Source organism: Nerophis lumbriciformis, linkage group LG23 (genome assembly GCF_033978685.3).
Source record: "Nerophis lumbriciformis linkage group LG23, RoL_Nlum_v2.1, whole genome shotgun sequence".
Taxonomy (NCBI): domain Eukaryota; kingdom Metazoa; phylum Chordata; class Actinopteri; order Syngnathiformes; family Syngnathidae; genus Nerophis; species Nerophis lumbriciformis.
The window spans coordinates 26,665,925-26,686,007 of NC_084570.2; the positions used below are offsets into that span (position 1 = coordinate 26,665,925).

At 41.2% G+C, this 20,083-nt stretch overlaps 1 protein-coding gene across 2 annotated transcripts in view; it reads left to right on the top strand.

Moving 5' to 3' along the window:
- LOC133622298 (sortilin-like) overlaps positions 1-20,083 on the top strand; it is a 90,993-nt gene that overhangs the window by 23,485 nt on the left and 47,425 nt on the right. The window contains exon 1 of one of the 2 annotated variants that reach the window (XM_061984874.2): positions 13,345-13,440. The exons of the other annotated variant lie outside the window; for it this stretch is intronic. The gene's annotated coding sequence lies outside the window, so the exon portion shown is untranslated. Of the gene's footprint in view, positions 1-13,344; positions 13,441-20,083 lie in introns of those variants that run through there. 2 annotated transcript variants of the gene reach the window in all.

Here is a 20,083-nt window from a genome sequence, read left to right on the forward strand (position 1 = left end):
AAAATGTGGCTGCATTCACTAGTTACCGATGAGCCACAAGCGGGAAATAGCGATCAGAAATGGAGAAAGAAAAGGCTACATTATGCAAATACCAGGTCAATCACACACTTCCGGCTTCACAATAATAGCGCAATGTGTTACATCCAGTTTAACTACATAACAAAATGATCATGATCCTGCTTTGTCAAAAATGTTTGTAAAGTAATCTGCGATTTTTCTACCGACTGTATACAAATAAATGTTTTCTGGCAGATTGAAATAAAGTGTATATTTTTATACAACTTGTTCTGGTTGGTAGTCCTCAATTAAGGATTGTTTAGCAGGTTGAATTTTACATTTTATTACCAGAGAAGTTTAAAACACTGTCATGTACAGATATGAAAATAATTAACTTGTAAATCATGAGTATCAGAAGCATTTGTTCAGGTAGAAATATCACAGATTACATGACCAAACATCTTTGACAATCAAAGCATGATCGTTACAATCTACATTTTGTGTTATTCATGCGTAAAACTGATATCTTAACCATTGTGTACCTCCTCTCCTCCGAATGCAAGTGCTCAAACAGCAGGAATACATATTCTTTATTCCTCCGAAATACAAAATCTGGCAAAACACCAACGCACTGCAAGTATTTTTTTTTTTTAATTGTCATTAAAAGTGAGTTCATGTCCTTTTTGTGTTGAGCTGTTTAAAAAAACCATGTTTAAAGATATTTCATTAAAGCAAACCAATTGTCCAGTCATGGTAATATAAACTTGAAAATGAGCTGTCTCGGGTACAATTTTTACTGATGAAAAATTATATCTATCTGCAATATTTCTGAGGTAACTATGAACAAACTGCGATTAATCTTGATTACATATTTTTATCGTTTGACAGCCCTATTATTAACCCCTAAAAAGTCTATAAAATTTTTAAAAATGACAAACAAAAAGTGCTGTGTAAAAAAAAAACTGTTATAGGCTACTGGAATAGGCTACCTCCTTTTGAAGGAGTCAAATAATATAAGGGCTTTCAAAAACAATCTTAAAAAGGGTTTTATTCCCTTCAGTCACAATATATGACCTGTTTCCAGTTGATGTATTGTAGTACTATTTATGTACTACTACATATCCTTTGTTAATGGGTGTCTTTTCTGGGTATGTATTGTTGAGATGTTATTTGTTGTTGTTGTTTTGTGTGGTGGAGCCCAGGAAGTTAAGTTAAAGTACCAATGATTGTCACACGTACACACGAGCTGTGGTGAAATACATCCATAAAACAAGGCCAGATGCTGCTGTTTAAACTCACATTTTCATAAACATAAACTGTCTTTTTGCTTGAAGGAAAGCTTCCCAAATTAGTTAGAACAATAAAGAAGATTGTTATGATGTTATCTCTTAAAGTGGTCACATTATAATTGCTTTTGCCCAGGAAGTTAAGTTAAAGTACAAATGATTGTCACACACACTAGGTGTGGTGAAATTTGTCTTCTGCATTTGACCCATCCCCTTGTTCACCCGCTGGGAGGTGAGGGGAGCAGTGGGCTGCAGCGGTGGCCGCACTCAGGAATCATTTTTGGAAGATTAGTGGCTACTGTGGAGCAACTAATGGGAATCAATTTTAAATAAATAAACCAAAAAGGTTGGTCCCAGGGACCCAGAAGGGTCTCAGTCATAAAAATGTTTAAAATAATGCATATATTATTTATTTTTTTTAATTTTGTATTCAATGCTTAAATCTGTAGATCAACTTCAGGCTTACCTGTTGATATTAAGTTATTTATTTCATGTTTTATGTTCTTTTTGTCAAAACCCTGTTTTTTATGGAAAAAAACACAATATATTGTGTAAAAGTAAAAGTGGAATATTGATAACAGTGATTTAATTTTTTTATGCTTTTTTTTTGAGCAATACATTTTTTGTTGTTGTTTTTTTAAGTCCTACTAAAATTCTTGGAAATCCAAAAGCACATCACTCATAAAAGTGCTAAAAATAAGTCATTCATTTTTTTTCCCTCTAAAAGCTTAAATCTCTCTATCAACTTCAGATCTAAGCATGGATTATTACAAGTTTTTTTGTATTCTTTCATGTTTTTTTTTTGTTGTTTTACAACCTTTTTGTCAAAGAAAACTGCTTCTTGTCTGGCAAACGCACAAATATGAAAGCTAAAAGCTTAAGTCCCGATCAATTTTTTAAGATCTAAGCATGGATTATAAGTTGGTTTTTTTTCCAATGTTTTTTTGTTTGTTTTATAAGCTTTTTGTCAAAGAAAACTGCTTCTTGTATGGCAAACACACAAATGCGCAATATTTTCCCACCAAAAAATTCAAAGTGGAATTTTAGATGTGAAGTAATTTGAGCCTTAAATAGGTCAATAATTCATAACAACATTGATTTTGATTCATTACTTTTTTAAGTGTCAGTTTTAAAGAAAAAACTGTCTGCATGGCAGCTTTGTGTTATAACAGTTAAAATTGCAACTTTTTCGTGTTACATTTAACCTGTTTGCTCCTTTTATTCTACTTGTTGTGTTTTTATTTCATATTTTAATAGTAGTATTAAAATGTGCCAGAAGCCGTTAAAAAAATTAGCTGTGAGCCACACTTTGGACACCTGATTTAGATGAAAGTCCTGCGAAAATAGTTGTGTATTGCATCTAGGGATATAACGAAAAACCGTATTAATAACCGCTGTAACACTCCTGATGATCAGTATTAGGATCAGGAGGATTCAGGATGCTTTATTATTGTCCATTCTTTAACATGTACAAGACATATAAGAACTGGAATTACATTTTCGGCACAGTCCCATTAAGAGCAGACATACGTTACAGGGAGACAAGAACAGGACCGTCAACGGATTAGCCAGTTACGGCGCTCCTTAAAAAAGGTGGGAAAAAGGTGATATTGGGAAAGGGGGGAAGAGTAAAAAATATCAGTCAAAGGCTGGACCCTCGGGAGGGGGTCCAGACTGAGTCCAAGGGAAAAAACCTAATTTGCCTTAGCACACATAAACAAGTTACATATAATCACAACAACTCGCAACGGGGGGGGGGGGGGGAGTTGGGGCCCTGGAGGCCGGCCTGCTGCTATAAAGCGCTACTCAGCTGTCTATCACCCCGAAGGGAAATCAAGCGGTGGTGAAGGCGTTGGGTGGGAGTGGGGTGTGTGTTTGTGTATATGACCATTGTCTTTGGGTGTAGTGGTGTTGTGTCCATAGGCCCGGGGCCGTTCTGCATGCAATGCAAGCAAAGTTCGACTTCCAACTATCGTTGAGGAGGGAGGGATGTCAAAAGTGTCCATCTTTGAGAGTCCTCTGGGATGTTTACAGAACAGCCTGCTCCTTTTGTTGCAGCGTCAAGGCCATTCGAGGGAGTCAAATCGTAGGTTAGGTTTTTTGTTTTTCCGCAAGCAGACATTACAATGGCTTGTCTGTTCTATTCGTCCATGTTGGCTCTCATATCTAATTTTTCCCTTTCAACAAGCTTCTCCATGATGTGATCCATCTTGCGATTCAGTTCAGAAATCGCGCCAGACTGTGATCCCACAGCCCGACTCAATCCTTCCATTGCGACGAACAGCCTTTGGGCTCCTTGAGTGGCTGCCACCGTCTTACAAATTTGACATACACCAGAGCAATGCCCAGCCCAATCAGCAGGTACCTCGCGATCATGGTTCCAAATAGGTAGATGTCTTCCACGTCCTCGATGGAAAGGACTGAGAGGCACATGATTCTCCATTTGTCCCAGGAATCTCTCACGTACCCCGCAGCAATGGTTCCACCGAACCTCTTTTCCTCGTCGAAAAGATTTTGTCAATTGAGTCGAGAGTCCAGCTGATCAATTCCATTACCGTTTTAACTTAAAATGATCGAAAAACCGTGATTGATGACTGCACTTTGATAAACTCACAGACTGACTGGTGCTAGCTTGCTAGCTAAAATGCTAACATGAATATATCAGACATGAAATTCTTCATTAAGAAACCACATTGCCCCGATCTAAACTTATATGAACACATTATTGTCTGAGGAACTGAGATATTCAATTGTTCACATCGAACCTACAAGCTGTGCTCTCTTAGAACAGAATGATCCGTCTAAAGTACACTCCCAGGAGTACGAGACTGAGGTGTTTTTTACGGTGCGTTCAAGGGCCGCTGAACAGAGTAAGACGCCACATGCCTGCCAGAAATGATGTTATAATTTTCATTTAAATGAGTGCAAACCAGAATTTGAAAAATAAAGGCTAAGTCAATAAAACAGAAAATACTAAGACTAAAACACTATCAGTGAAGCATGAGAAACACAAAACGTGCAAAATAGTGGGTTTTCTGGTTATTTAAAAAAAATGAAACTTGGTCAAAATTCCGTGTGTACTTTTTGAGCACATTCAAGAATGATGGTGACTGTGATAAGTTTGGTCACGATAACGGTGATAAGAAATGTACATATCGTTACATCCCTAATTGCAACAATTGTCCAGAATATTTATTATTTATTACAGTTGCATAATTGTTGGGTGGTGAGTTTGAAACAAAGTTGGCAATGCATCTAGTATGTCTGAGGGGTGTCTCGTCATGCTAACATATTGTGATCTGCTTTCGTTAAACAAGTAATCATTGGTTAATTTGATAGTGATAACATTGTGAGTGTTGGATCAGCATGGCTGCAAGGAGATTTTTAGAAATTTGTTAGAATTTTTCCTCAATATTTTTGTTCAAGTATTCTCTTCGCTGGTATTTTTTTTCACTTTTGAATATCATGGCAAAGCATGATATAATGCATTTGGACCTGAGTTGCACGCTGTTTTGGATGCCTCTGAGTTCTGGTCCCGGAGACTCCTGTGTTATGCCGTCCTGTCTCATGCCTCCCCGGCTGCTCGAATACTCCTGCTCGTGGAACTGTGGACTAACTCTATACTCTCGACAGGGTCCTTGAGGGTGCATGGGAGTTTGCCCAACCGGTCTACATGTGCTTTGTGGACTTGAAGAAGGTCTTCGACCGGGTCCCTCGGGAAGTCCTGTGGGGAGTGCTCTGAGAGTATGGGGTAGCGGTCCGCTCCCAGTTGGATCGGTCCGCATTGCCGGCAGTAAGTCGGAGCCGTTTTCAGTGAGGGTTGGACTCCGCCAGGGCTGCTCTTTGTCGCCCATTCCGTTCGTAACTTTTATGGACAGAATTTTCAGGCGCAGTCAGGGCGTTGACAGGATCCGGTTTGGTGACTTCAGGATTAGGTATTTGCTTTTTGCAGATGATGTGGTCCTGATGGCTTCATCTGGCCAGGATCTTCAGCTCTCACTGGATCGATTCAAAGTGACTGAGATGAGAATTAGCATCTCTAAGTCCGAGGCCATGGTTCTCGGCCGGAAAAGGGTGATGTGCCATCTCCGGGTTGGGGAGGAGATCTTGCCCCAAGCGGAGGTGTTCAAGTACCTCGGAGTCTTCTTCACGAATGAGGGAAGAGTGGATCGTGAGAGCGACAGGCGGATTGGTGCGGCGTCTGTAGTGATGCGGACACTGTATGAGGGCTGGACAATTAATCCAATTTTGATTTCGATTATGGCGTCCAACGATAATGAAAATATTACATTCGGGGAAGAAAACAATTGAGCCGCGCAACGTGCATGCAAAGTCTGGAGCTGGTGACGGTGAAACGGATGAGTGAATGAGTGAAAAAAGATCACGTCTACTAGAAGTTTGGGATGTCACCATGGTTGCTACTTTTTATTTGACACAACTTTAGTATGCATAATCAACAATCACTGAACTCATTGGCCAATAAAATGGAATTTGCTGTTAAACGCAGATTATCAGTGAAGTTGACATAAATGTGAGTGAAATGTTGTCATTGGGAGGAGAAGGAACATTAGTTTGGGAAAATAATGTGTCGGGTCGCGCTCGTTTATCCGCGAAACACTCAACCGCCAGATCTTGAACTAAACAATGTCGTAACGGCCACTCGAAACAGAGACTAAACTACGAAGCTAAAGCTAGCAAGAACAACGCATACACCCACTACACATCCCGTCTGCTTGTGTTGTTGTGAACGACATCATCGATGTAAGATAAATGTACCAACAGCACTTGCAACAGCACTTTTAAACAGCCTCAAGTGGGTCGCCTCTTTACTCATCAAGCTGAGAACAACCCCACAGCACACTTCCCCCACCCCTTCACAATAACAGCGCTGTGTGGAAAAAATGCATTTTCAACCAAATATTTCACGAGCCCCCTGCAGTGCCTCCGCGGTCTCCCGTTATACAAAATCATTGTCCTGACTGGTTTTATCCTCAACTAGAACTTTTTTAACTTTTAGTGTCGGACCCCTGCATCAAAGGTGACTGAAATGATTTATGATCATATGCAGTGCACTGTAAAAACCACTGGGTTAAAAACGACCCAATTTGTGTCATTTTCTACCCAGCTGCTGGGTAACCATTGGACCAAACCAACGCTGGGTTAATTCAACCTAGCTAGGTGGGTTATATATTCAACCCAAATGATTGGTCATTTTAACTGAAATGCTGGGTCAATTCTACAAAATAACTTGGTTATTTTTGAGGTTTTATGTACAAACCCCATTTCCTTGAGTTGAGAAATTGTGTTGGATGTAAATATAAATGGAATACAATGATTTGCAAATCCTTTTCAACCCATATTCAATTGAATGCACTACAAAGACAAGATATTTGATGTTCAAACTCATAAACTTTATTTTTTTTTTGCAAATAATAATTAACTTAGAATTTCATGGCTGCAACACGTGCCAAAGTAGTTGGGAAAGGGCATTTTCACTACTGTGTTACATCACCTTTTCTTTTAACAACACTCAATAAACGTTTGGGAACTGAGGAAACTAATTGTTGAAGCTTTGAAAGTGGAATTCTTTCCCATTCTTGTTTTATGTAGAGCTTCAGGCGTTCAACAGTCCGGGGTCTCCGCTGTCGTATTTTACGCTTTACGCTTCATAATGCGCCACACATTTTTGATGGGAGACAGGTCTGGACTGCAGGCGGACAAGGAAAGTACCCGCACTCTTTTTTTTACGAAGCCACGCTCTTGTAACACGTGCTGAATGTGGCTTGGTATTGTCTTGCTGAAATAAGCAGGGGCGTCCATGAAAAAGACGGTGCTTAGATGGCAGCATATGTTGTTCCAAAACCTGTATGTACCTTTTCAGCATTAATGGTGCCTTCACAGATGTGTAAGTTACCCATGCCTTGGGCACTAATGCACCCCCATACCATCACAGATGCTGGCTTTTGAACTTTGCGTCTATAACAGTCTGGATGGTTCGCTTCCCCTTTGGTCCGGATGACATGATGTCGAATATTTCCAAAAAACAATTTGAAATGTGGACTCGTCAAACAACAGAACACTTTTCCACTTTGCATGAGTCCATCTTAGATGATCTCGGGGCCAGAGAAGCCGGCGGCGTTTCTGTATGTTGTTGATAAATGGCTTTTGCTTTGCATAGTAGAGCTTTAACTTGCACTAACAGATGTAGCGACGAACTGTATTTAGTGACAGTAGTTTTCTGAAATGTTCCTGAGCCCATGTGGTGATATCCTTTAGAGATTGATGTCGGTTTTTGATACAGTGCCGCCTGAGGGATCGAAGGTCACGGTGATTCAATGTTGGTTTCCGGCCATGCCGCTTACGTGGAGTGATTTCTCCAGATTCTCTGAACCTTTTGATGATATTATGGACCGTAGATTTTGAAATCCCTAAATTTCTTGCAATTGCACTTTGAGAAACGTTGTTCTTAAACTGTTGGACTATTTGCTCACGCAGTTGTGGACAAAGGGGTGTACGTCGCCCCATCCTTGTGAAAGACTCAGCATTTTTTGGGAAGCTGTTTTTATACCCAATCATGGCACCCACCTGTTCCCAATTAGCCTGCACACCTGTGGGCTGTTCCAAATAAGTGTTTGATGAGCATTCCTCAACTTTATCAGTATTTATTGCCACCTTTCCCAGCTTCTTTGTCACGTGTTGCTGGCATCAAATTCTAAAGTTAATGATTATTTGCAAAAAAAAAATGTTTTATCAGTTTGAACATCAAATATGTTGTCTTTGTAGCATATTCAACTGAATATGGGTTGAAAATGATTTGCAAATTATTGTATTCCGTTTATATTTACATCTAACACAATTTCCCAACTCATATGGAAACGGGGTTTGTAGTTCAAATGTGATAATGATTTATGACTCCAACAGGCAGAGGTCAGTATTGCAACTTGTAGTTTTTAAGATGCTAGGTTACTGCTTGGGTCACAAAAACTACCCAAATTGGTTAGTTTTTTACCCAGCTGCTAGGTAACTATTGGATCAAACCAACACTGGGTTAATTTAACCCAGCTCGATGGGTTATATATTCAACCCAAATGCTGGGTAATTTTAACTGCAATGCTGGGTCAATTCTATAAAATAACTTGGTTATTTAGAGTTTTTTTTGTAGTCCAAATGTCATAATGATTTATGACTCCAACAGGCAGAGGTCAGTATTGCAACTTGTAGTTTTTTAAGATGCTGGGTTACTGGGTTACTACCGGTACTCCTTAGAAATAACCCATGAATATGACTGAACAGGCTCAACCCAGCCTTTGGGTAGAAAAAATAACCCAGCATTTTTTAGTGTGACGTCGGTAAAAACGCGCTGCTCGACCTTCACTTCTTTCCAAAGTACTCGAGCTAAATGGTTTCGTTAAAAGGTCCTGCAGGCAATCTGCGAGATGTGACACAAGTGCACGCCGGCCTGGCTCCCTGTGATGTGGTCCAACATCAGAGCGCTGCTGTGTTAGATCCCAGGCCACGTTTGACCTCATCTTCTGATCTCTTAGACATGTAAACATTGGCCGGGCGCAAAGGTCAGAGCTCGACACGGAGCCAACAAGCAGCTCATTGTGTCCGCGTCCGAACTCCCTCCCAACACTGCCAGGTAGTGTCTGCGTGTGTGTGTGCGTGTGTGCGTGTGCGTGCGTGCGTGCGTGCGTGTACATATTTATGCATGTGTTGAAGCCCTTATTTTCTTAGCTCCCTAGTGAAGCTGGGAGGATTCAAGGCTTAAGTGCCAACCTCATCTCTTGTTATTCGCTATTGTTGTGGTTTCAGTAAAAGTGCCTGCTGGCCTGATTTGAAACAGGTGCAAAAGCAGCTGACAGTGACACTGGTGTGAGACCTGTTGCCCTGATTATATACCGACTGTATACTGTAGTCCAGGGCTGCAACGATTAATCAATTAAGTCGAGTAAGAAAAAAGATTTGATTCATATTCCGTTGCTTCGATTAATTGTTAAAAGAGTGTACCGTATTTTATGGACCATAATGAATGGTCTATTTTTTAAAATCTTTTTTCGTATATAAGGCGCACCGGATTATAGGGCACATTAAAGGGGTCATTTTATAATTGTTTTTTTTCTAAATGTAAAAGACTTCCTTGTACATAGCATGTATTGGTGGTTCTTTGGTCAAAATGTTGCATAGATTATGTTTTACAGATCATCCTCAAGCCGCTTTCTGACAGTCGCTTCCGGATGCGCTGTTTTTTGGGTGGTCTTATTTACTTGGCTCACCTTCGACAGCGTCTTCTCCCCGTCATCTTTGTTGTAGCGTGCAAGGACGGGAGTGGAAGAAGTGTCAAAAGCTGGAGCTAACTGTTTTAATAACGTTCAGACTTTACTTCAATCAAAAACGGAGCAGCATCTCCTCATCCGTGGCTTACTAGTGCAACAACAACGGCGGAAATGTGTGCCGTGAAAAAAACGTCCGACCGGAACTCTCTAATAACTAAAGTTCCGTGGGTGAGTTATATAAACTCACTACACCGGTAGTTTTTAGCGCTTCCATAGCGAGATATGAGTTAGAATTTTACACTACTTTATATTAGAAATGGCAATGGTGGAGGATGAATGTCCCATAACAAGAAGATAGTGAAAAAGAAAAAGCATATAGACTACGGCATCGTCACAGACTACAGTGGCGGACCTGCGCAAATTTTCAGGACTTATGCAGATCCCAAATACAGATCAGCAGTTACCAGAATGTAAGACAAGTTGGTTTTGTATAATATTGTGAAACAAAACGCCGGACAACATGTCTGCTAATGGGTGCCATTTTGCGGTCCTTATACACACACCATAGTAATACTACCGTAGCCGTAATGGGCGGCTTCAAAGTCGTACTAAAAACATTTTGACAGATTTTTGAGTGCCGTGTGTAATGTTTTTTCTTTTCAATGGAACATTTAAAGTTTTGGTGTTGTTTACTGGTGTTATATTGCAGTCTACACGTATCTCTTATGTGTGACTACCATCTACTGGTCACACTTATCATTACACTATGTACCAAATAAAGTTGTTTCGATGTCCGTAAGCACAACCAGAATTATTCTGTACATTAGGCGCACCGGGTTATAAGTCACACTGTCGGGTTTTGAGAAAATGACAGGATTTTAAGTGCGCCTTATAGTCCGGAAAATACGGTAACTATAAAAACCAAATAGACCACACAGATTCCCGTAACTTAAATTATTCGGACATAGTTTCTGCATGGCTGCTGCAAGAGAGCATACATGAGAGCGGGGGTGTGTGGGTAGGGCCGTAACGAAGATTTGACAAATACCACGGTCGGAAAAATTGTGATCCAAGAGGAGATTTGAAGTAGTCTTCAACAGACTGATGAAGTTTGTCTTCCAAGACAAACCAAACAGTCCAGTTGCGAATGATTGAACGCCCTGAGATGACAACGATCTGGATGAATGAGAACCTTCATAGGTATATATACTGTATATTTGATTAAAATAAATTGTTGGCGATTTAATAGATTGTATGTTTGTTCTTATGATACATCTGCATTAGTGCGGGTGCATGTGCGAGTGCGTGTGCGTGTGTGTGTGGTTCGCGTTTGTTATTGTGCCTTTTTTTTTTACGGTACTGCAAATTGACGCTGCTTTAAAATGTGCTTGAATTGACGTAGACAAAGTTTAGCTGGCTGACTTTGGCTAAAATGATAGTTTTAAGTTATTTTTCACACAACTTTGTCTTACTCTTGTTAGCGAGCTAGCAAGGTAGAAGCAAACACTCTTACCGAGGAGTCTGAGACCACATACTCCCTCCAGATGTCCGACGACATGTCTTTAAATGTTGGCGTATCACAGATGTACTGCCATAAAAACAAGGTCCGCTTTGCAAAATGAGCAAAATATTTGTTTTTAACAAGAATAAGAGGAAATATCGTCACACTTTACATGTTGTTTACATGCGAATGTATATATAATTGTCGGCGACAAATTTTATTGTCGACGTTTGTTGCAGCCCTATTTTGCTTACAATAAACTCAGGCCTCGGAGGGCACTAGGAGAAAAGGAGCGCTTGAATTGGTCACCCAAGCACAGGGGTCAGCAACCCGCGGCTCTAGAGCCGCATGCGGCTCTTTAGCGCCGCCCTAGTGGCTCCCTGGACCTCTTTCAGAATTGTGTGAAAATGGAAAAAGATGATGATGACAATATATTTTTTGTTTTCATATATTTTCTGTAGGAGAACAAACATGACACACACCTTCCTAATTGTTAGAAATTCCACTGTTTAAATTAAACATGCTTCACAAATGAGAGTATTTGGCAAGCACCGTTTTGTCCTACTGATCTCAGCGATCCTTGAACTCATCGTAGTTTGCTTACAAGTACAACTTTCTCCGTTGCTGCCACAGAAAGACCTGTTTATGCCACTCCTATTTTGTCTCATTTTGTCCACCAAACGTTTTATGCTGTGCGTGAATGCACAAAGGTGAGCTTTGTTGATTTTATTGATTTGCTGGAGTGCTTATCAGGCATATTTGGCCAATCCATGACTGCAAGCTAATCGATGATAACATGCTAAATAGGCTGGCTGTATGTACATATTACATCATTATGCATTATTAATTTCCTTTACTTTTGTCCTTTGTGTATTTAATTTATGACACATTATCTGTATGTAATGAGGCCGCATTTATGATAGTTTGTGTCCCATGTTGTTCCAGACCACAGCAAATGTTACCCAGCTTGCAAAGATTGTAATAAATCCATTAGAAGAAGACAGCCTGCAGTTTCCTTAAAATTAGACACACACATCTATGTTGCAAAAATGTGTAGAATAAAAATTAAAATACAACATTTCTGTCAACGAAGATTTGCGTCAGCCTTTGATAGTAAGTTAACATAGCTAATATAGACACTTACATTATGTGTTGTCTTCATTATAACACTTATATAAGACTTTTGAAGTAATTTTGATAGTAGACTAATATAGCTAATATAGACACTTACATTATGTGTTGTCTTCATTATAACACTTATATAAGACTTTTGAAGTAATTTTGATAGTAGACTAATATAGCTAATATAGACACTTACATTATGTGTTGTCTTCATTATAACACTTATATAAGACTTTTGAAGTAATTTTGATAGTAGACTAATATAGCTAATATAGACACATCATGTGTTGTCTTCATTATAACACTTGTATAAGACTTTTGAAGCAATTTTGATAGTAGACTAATATAGCAGTTGGGGGTTAAATCACCAAAATGAATCCCGGGCGTGGCCACCGCTGCTGCTCACTGCTCCCCTCACCTCCCAGGGGGTGAGGGTGATGGGTCAAATGCAGAGGATAATCTCACCACACCTAGTGTGTGTGACAATCATTGGTACTTTAATTTTGACAGTAGGCTAATATTGACACATCATGTGTTGTCTTCATTATAACACTTATATGAGGCTTTTAATTTTTTTAGTATGTGTAATCTCGCCTCTTTGGAGCCTTTTAAGTTTTCAATGGTATCGGATTTATCGGTGTGACATCCATCCATTCATCCATCCGTTTTCTACCGCTTGTTCCTTTCGGGGTCTCGGAGGGTTCTGGAGCCTATCTCAGCTGCATTCGTGCGGAAGGCGGGGTACACCCTGGACAAGTCGCTACCTCATCACAGGGCCAACACAGATAGATAGACAACATTCACACTCACATTCACACACTAGGGCCCATTTATCGTGACTCCTTATTCCGGCCCTTTTTATGCAGGCACTTCCTGGCAGACCGACGTGTACTCTCATGGCGCCCTTCCACCTTGTAAACATTGTTGCCTCAGCAGCAAAAGATAGCGGAGAGTATATTTCCAGTGCTGACTGGCAGCCATGTTTGTTGTCCACTTGGACCTGGCTCCACGTGAGTAGACTGGAATGTTGCTCGCCACCAGGACTCTCATTGGCCGGGATACGATGCAAGGAGGTGGTTTGGATTCACACAGGGCTATAAATCTTCCCTAACTCGATGTCTGAACTGTAAACGTTTAAATTCAATCTTAATAGCGGAACAGTAATTGCTGCCGGCTGCTGCTCAGCGAGTCCCTGCTGTGTTCGGAACATAAGCGATTGTCTCCTTGTCTGGCTGCAGCTTTGTCACTCGGGCTGAATGTAGGTCACACACACACACACGCACACACACACATGCACACACACACACACACACACTACTTTGCACAGTCAGGACGGTTCTTTCTGGATTGGTGTGGCAAATGTGCAGCGACACACAGGCACACAGGATGAGAATCAATAAAATGTTTCTGGTTCCGATTCCACTTTCGATTCTGCTTAAAGATTTGGTTCTTTACCGGTTCTCTTAAGTAAACGAAAAGGTGGATAAGCATCAATTTTGTTGAGTTTAGAGGTAACATGACTGTCAGTTGAGTCATGTTTTACTGTGTTTGGTGTAGGGTTGTCCCGATACCAATATTTTGGTACCGGTACCAAAATGTATTATTAGGGCTGTGAATGTTTGGGTGTCCCACGATTCGATTCAAAATCGATTCTTGGGGTCACGATTCGATTCAAAATCGATTTTTTTTTTTTCAATTCAACACGATTTTCGATTCAAAAACGATATTTTTTTTATTTATTTTTTTTAATGAAAACAATACACAACAATACCATAATAATGCAATACAATTTCAAAACCAAACCCGACCCAGCAACATTCAGAATAGCAATAAACAGAGCAATTGAGGACACACAAACATGACACGGAACAATCCAAAAGTAGTGAGACAAAAATTAATATTATCAACAACAGTATCAATATTAGTAACAATTTCAACATAGCAGTGATTAAAAATCCCTCATTGATATTATCATTACAAACATTAATTAAAAAAAAAAGAACAATAGTGTCACAGTGGCTTACACTTGCATCGCATCTCATAAACTTGACAACACATTGTGTCCAATATTTTCCACAGTGATATAATAAGTCATATTTTGGTTCATTTAATACTTAAAACAAATTTAAATAATGGATCCCATATTCCAATATATGACTCATTACTATCTAAACTAAATGCAGTTTGTTCTACTGATATCATCTACATAGCTTGTGTATACCAGTCAGTATGAGTTGGACAATCTACATCTATCCATTTTTTTAATATTACCCTTTTTGTTATTATGCATATTGAAAGACATGCATTTTTACTCTTTGATGACACGTTACTAAATTGATGGAGATCCCCAAGAATACAAGTTTGCAGTGTCATTGGGATATTCATATTAAGGATTGTGATTGCTTCTTTTGTTGTTTTCAATCATAACTTTTTTATTCTCTGACATTCCCACAATAAAAGAACAAGAGTTGCCTCGGCTGCCCGACACTTCATACATAACTTGCTATCTACTACGCCAATTTTAAACAGCTGAGAAGATGTCAAATACAATCTATTCAATATCTTAAATTGAGTCAGCTTATCTTTAATGGTTCTAAAGGGTTTATTGGCATTTTTCCAAATATCATTCCATGATATGTCCCTTTCATCTAAAATGTTTAAGTCCATCATCCATTTCCGAACACATGCATTATTTGCATTTCTAGTGTGGTGTTCATTTATTATTCCATAAAATAGTTTAATTAATTTCTTAAATATATCTTGATTAAAAAGTGCATCTTCCAGTTCATGGCTATTTAAAGACATACTTTCAGAGGATATGCATTTATTTACAGCGTGTTTTAAAGAGATAAAATGTAAAAAAAAATATATATATATATATATATATCCATCCATCCATCCATCTTCTTCCGCTTATCCGAGGTCGGGTCGCGGGGGCAGCAGCTTAAGCAGGGAAGCCCAGACTTCCCTCTCCCCAGCCACTTCGTCCAGCTCTTCCCGAGGCGTTCCCAGGCCAGCCGGGAGAGATAGTCTTCCCAGCGTGTCCTGGGTCTTCCCCGTGGCCTCCTACCGGTCGGACGTGCCCGAAACACCTTCCTAGGGAGGCGTTCGGGTGGCATCCTGACCAGATGCCCGAACCACCTCATCTGGCTCCTCTCGATGTGGAGGAGCAGCGGCTTTACTTTGAGCTCCCCCCGGATGACAGAGCTTCTCACCCTATCTCTAAGGGAGAGCCCCGCCACCGCCGCTTGTACCCGTGATCTTGTCCTTTCGGTCATGACCCAAAGCTCATGACCATAGGTGAGGATGGGAACGTAGATCGACCGGTAAATTGAGAGCTTTGCCTTCCGGCTCAGCTCCTTCTTCACCACAACGGATCGATACAGCGTCCACATTACTGAAGACGCCGCACCGATCCGCCTGTCGATCTCACGATCCACTCTTCCCCCACTCGTGGAAAAAGACTCCGATAATAGATAATATATATATATATATATATATATATGTATATATATTATATTGATCAACTAAATCATTGAACGGTTTAAAAGAGTTTTTATTAATAATATGATGAGGTTTAGTAATACCTCTGTCTTTCCATGTTGTCCATTTAACCACATTTTTATTAATTATGATATTAGGATTGTACCAAAGCTGTTGATTGACGGATGTCATTGACTTGATTCCTAGTATTTTCTGGCACAGTTTTAGAATGTTACAGGTGGCTTCTATTGGCTCTGCCTCAATTCATTAGGTATTTGTTTAGTATAATATAAACTCCCCACATCAACGTCCAAATTCATTAACATATTTTTTTCTATGTTGATCCAGTCCTTATCTGCAGAAGAATGAAACAAATGGCTTGCTTGTTCACAACCGAAGGAGATATAATAATGTAAGAAGTTTGGTAATTGTAGTCCTCCTTTATCTTGTGTACAAGACAACCTTAAGTATGAACAACTGGCCTTCTTTCCACACCATATAAAATGTGATATCATTGTATGTATTTTCTTAAACCAACTTTTATTAATTAGGACAGGCATCATTTTCAGTATATAATTAACTGCTGGCAGTATACTCATTTTTACTATGTTCACCCGACCCCAAAGTGATATTTGGAGATGTGACCAGCGTTCCATTTTGGATTCTATCTTATTTTTTAAATGTTAAAGATTTAGATCTCTACTTGTATAAAGGTTTGGTGTAATGTGTAGTCCTAGATATATGATTTCTGCCTGTTTCTATTTAATTTTGGAGTTCTGAACTTGTGATTTCTTGCAGTGTTTAAGTGGTAATATTTCACATTTGTCCCAATTGACTTTATACCCTGATAAACAGCCATATTCAGTGATAACATTATTGATATAGTGAAGAGAGGAGTTAACATGTGACAGGTAGAGAATTATGTCGTCACAATACATCGATAGCTTATTATACTGAGAGACCATTTTTATACCATGAATATTATTTTCACTTCTTATTTTTGCAGCTAAGGGTTCAATAACCAAATTAGATAATAATCCAGATGCAGGACATCCCTGTTATACTCCTCTTTTTAACAAAAAAGGTTCTGAAATATGATTATTGGTTTTGACTGATGCCATGGGCCTTGTATATAGCATCTTAATCCATCCATCCATCCATCCATCTTCTTCCGCTTATCCGAGGTCGGGTCGCGGGGGCAGCAGCCTAAGCAGGGAAGCCCAGACTTTCCTCTCCCCAGCCACTTCGTCCAGCTCCTCCCGGGGGATCCCGAGGCGTTCCCAGGCCAGCCGGGGACATAGTCTTCCCAACGTGTCCTGGGTCTTCCCCGTGGCCTCCTACCGGTCGGACGTGCCCGAAACACCTCCCGAGGGAGGCGTTCGGGTGGCATCCTGACCAGATGCCCGAACCACCTCATCTGGCTCCTCTCGATATGGAGGAGCAGCGGCTTTACTTTGAGCTCCCCCCGGATGACAGAGCTTCTCACCCTATCTCTAAGGGAGAGCCCCGCCACCCGGCGGAGGAAACTCATTTCGGCCGCTTGTACCCGTGATCTTGTCCTTTCGATCATGACCCAAAGCTCATGACCATAGGTGAGGATGGGAACGTAGATCGACCGGTAAATCGAGAGCTTTGCCTTCTGGCTCAGCTCCTTCTTCACCACAACGGATCGATACAGCGTCCGCATTACTGAAGATGCCGCACCGATCCGCCTGTCGATCTCACGATCCACTCTTCCCTCACTCGTGAACAAGACTCCGAGGTACTTGAACTCCTCCACTTGGGGCAAGATCTCCTCCCCAACCCGGAGATGGCACTCCACCCTTTTCCGGGCGAGAAACATGGACTCGGATTTGGAGGTGCTGATTCCCATCCCAGTCGCTTCACACTCGGCTGCGAACCGATCCAGTGAGAGCTGAAGATCTTGGCCAGATGAAGCCATCAGGACCACATCATCTGCAAAAAGCAGAGACCTAATCCTGCAGCCACCAAACCAGATCCCCTCAACGCCCTGACTCCGCCTAGAAATTATGTCCATAAAGGTTATGAACAGAATCGGTGACAAAGGGCAGCCCTGGCGGAGTCCAACCCTCACTGGAAACGTGTCCGACTTACTGCCGGCAATGCGGACCAAGCTCTGACACCGATTATACAGGGAGCGAACCGCCACAATAAGACAGTCCGTTACCCCATACTCTCTGAGCACTCCCCACAGGACTTCCCGGGGTACACGGTCGAATGCCTTCTCCAAGTCCACAAAGCACATGTAGACTGGTTGGGCAAACTCCCATGCACCCTCAAGGACCCTGCCGAGAGTATAGAGCTGGTCCACAGTTCCACGACCAGGACGAAAACCACACTGTTCCTCCTGAATCCGAGGTTCGACTATCCGGCGTAGCCTCCTCTCCAGCACACCTGAATAGACCTTACCGGGAAGGCTGAGGAGTGTGATCCCACGATAGTTGGAACACACCCTCCGGTTCCCCTTCTTAAAGAGAGGAACCACCACCCCGGTCTGCCAATCCAGAGGCACCGCCCCCGATGTCCACGCGATGTTGCAGAGTCTTGTCAACCAAGACAGCCCCACAACATCCAGAGCCTTAAGGAACTCCGGGCGGATCTCATCCACCCCCGGGGCCTTGCCACCGAGGAGCTTTTTAACTACCTCGGCAACCTCAGCCCCAGAAATAGGAGAGCCCACCACAGATTCCCCAGGCCCTGCTTCCTCATAGGAAGACGTGCTGGTAGGATTGAGGAGGTCTTCGAAGTATTCTCTCCACCGATCCACAACATCCGCAGTCGAGGTCAACAGAGCACCATCCCCACCATACACGGTGTTGACACTGCACTGCTTCCCCTTCCTGAGGCGGCGGATGGTGGTCCAGAATTGCCTCGAAGCCGTCCGGAAGTCTTTTTCCATGGCCTCACCGAACTCCTCCCATGTCCGAGTTTTTGCCTCCGCAACCGCTGAAGCCGCACACCGCTTGGCCTGTCGGTACCTGTCTGCTGCGTCAGGAGTCCCATGAGCCAAAAGAACCCGATAGGACTCCTTCTTCAGCTTGACGGCATCCCTCACCGCCGGTGTCCACCAACGGGTTCTAGGATTACCGCCACGACAGGCACCAACTACCTTGCGGCCACAGCTCCAATCGGCCGCCTCGACAACAGAGGTACGGAACATCGTCCACTCGGACTCAATGTCCAGCGCCTCCCTCGGGACATGTTCAAAGTTCTTCCGGAGGTGGGAATTGAAACTCTCTCTGACAGGAGACTGCCAGGCGTTCCCAGCAAACCCTCACAATGCGTTTGGGCCTGCCAGGTCTGTCCGGCATCCTCCCCCACCATCGCAGCCAACTCACCACCAGGTGGTGATCGGTAGAAAGCTCCGCCCCTCTCTTCACCCGGGTGTCCAAAACATGAGACCGCAAATCCAATGACACAACTACAAAGTCGATCATCATCTTAATCCATTGTATAAAATTATCTCCAAATCCAAATTTACGTAATGTGCAAAACATAAATGACCAGTTTATGCGGTCAAATGCCTTCTCCGCATCAACAGTACATACTGCTGTGGGATAAGGGAGACTTCTGGCATAGTAAATAACATTAAACAATTTCCTTGTATTGTCTAAAGATTGTCGACCTTCCATGAAGCCAGTTTGGTCAGTATGAATTAATTTTCCTATTACATTTGATAATTGTGTAGCTCAGATTTTTGCCAAGATTCAAAAGGATTCTCTATTCATTCAATACATAGGATTTCAGCAGGATCTACCCCAGTCTGCTGACATGCAAGCAGAGTAGTAGATTTTTGTAAAAAGCTTTTATAATTGTAAAGGACAATGTTTTATCAACTGATTGCAACAATGTAAATTTGTTTTAACTATTAAATGAACCAAAAATATGATTTATTTTATCTTTGTGAAAATATTGGACACAGTGTGCTGTCAAGCTTATGAGATGCGATGCAAGTGTAAGCCACTGTGACACTATTGTTCTTTCTTTTTTTTTTTTATATATATAAATGTCTAATGATAATGTCAATGAGGGATTTTTAATCACTGCTATGTTGAAATTGTAACTAATATTGATACTGTTGTTGATAATATTAATTTTTGTTTCACTACTGTTGGTTTGTTCTGTGTCGTGTTTGTGTCTCCTCTCAATTGCTCTGTTTATTGCAGTTCTGAGTGTTGCTGGGTCGGGTTTGGTTTTGGAATTGGATTGCATTGTTATGGTATTGCTGTGTATTGTTTTGTTGGATTGATTAATTAAAAAAAATGTAAAAATGTTTTAATAAAAATAAAAATAAATAGATTTTTTTAAAATGAGAATCGATTCTGAATCGCACAACGTGAGAATCGCGATTCGAATTCGAATCGATTTTTTTCCCACACCCCTATGTATTTTGATAC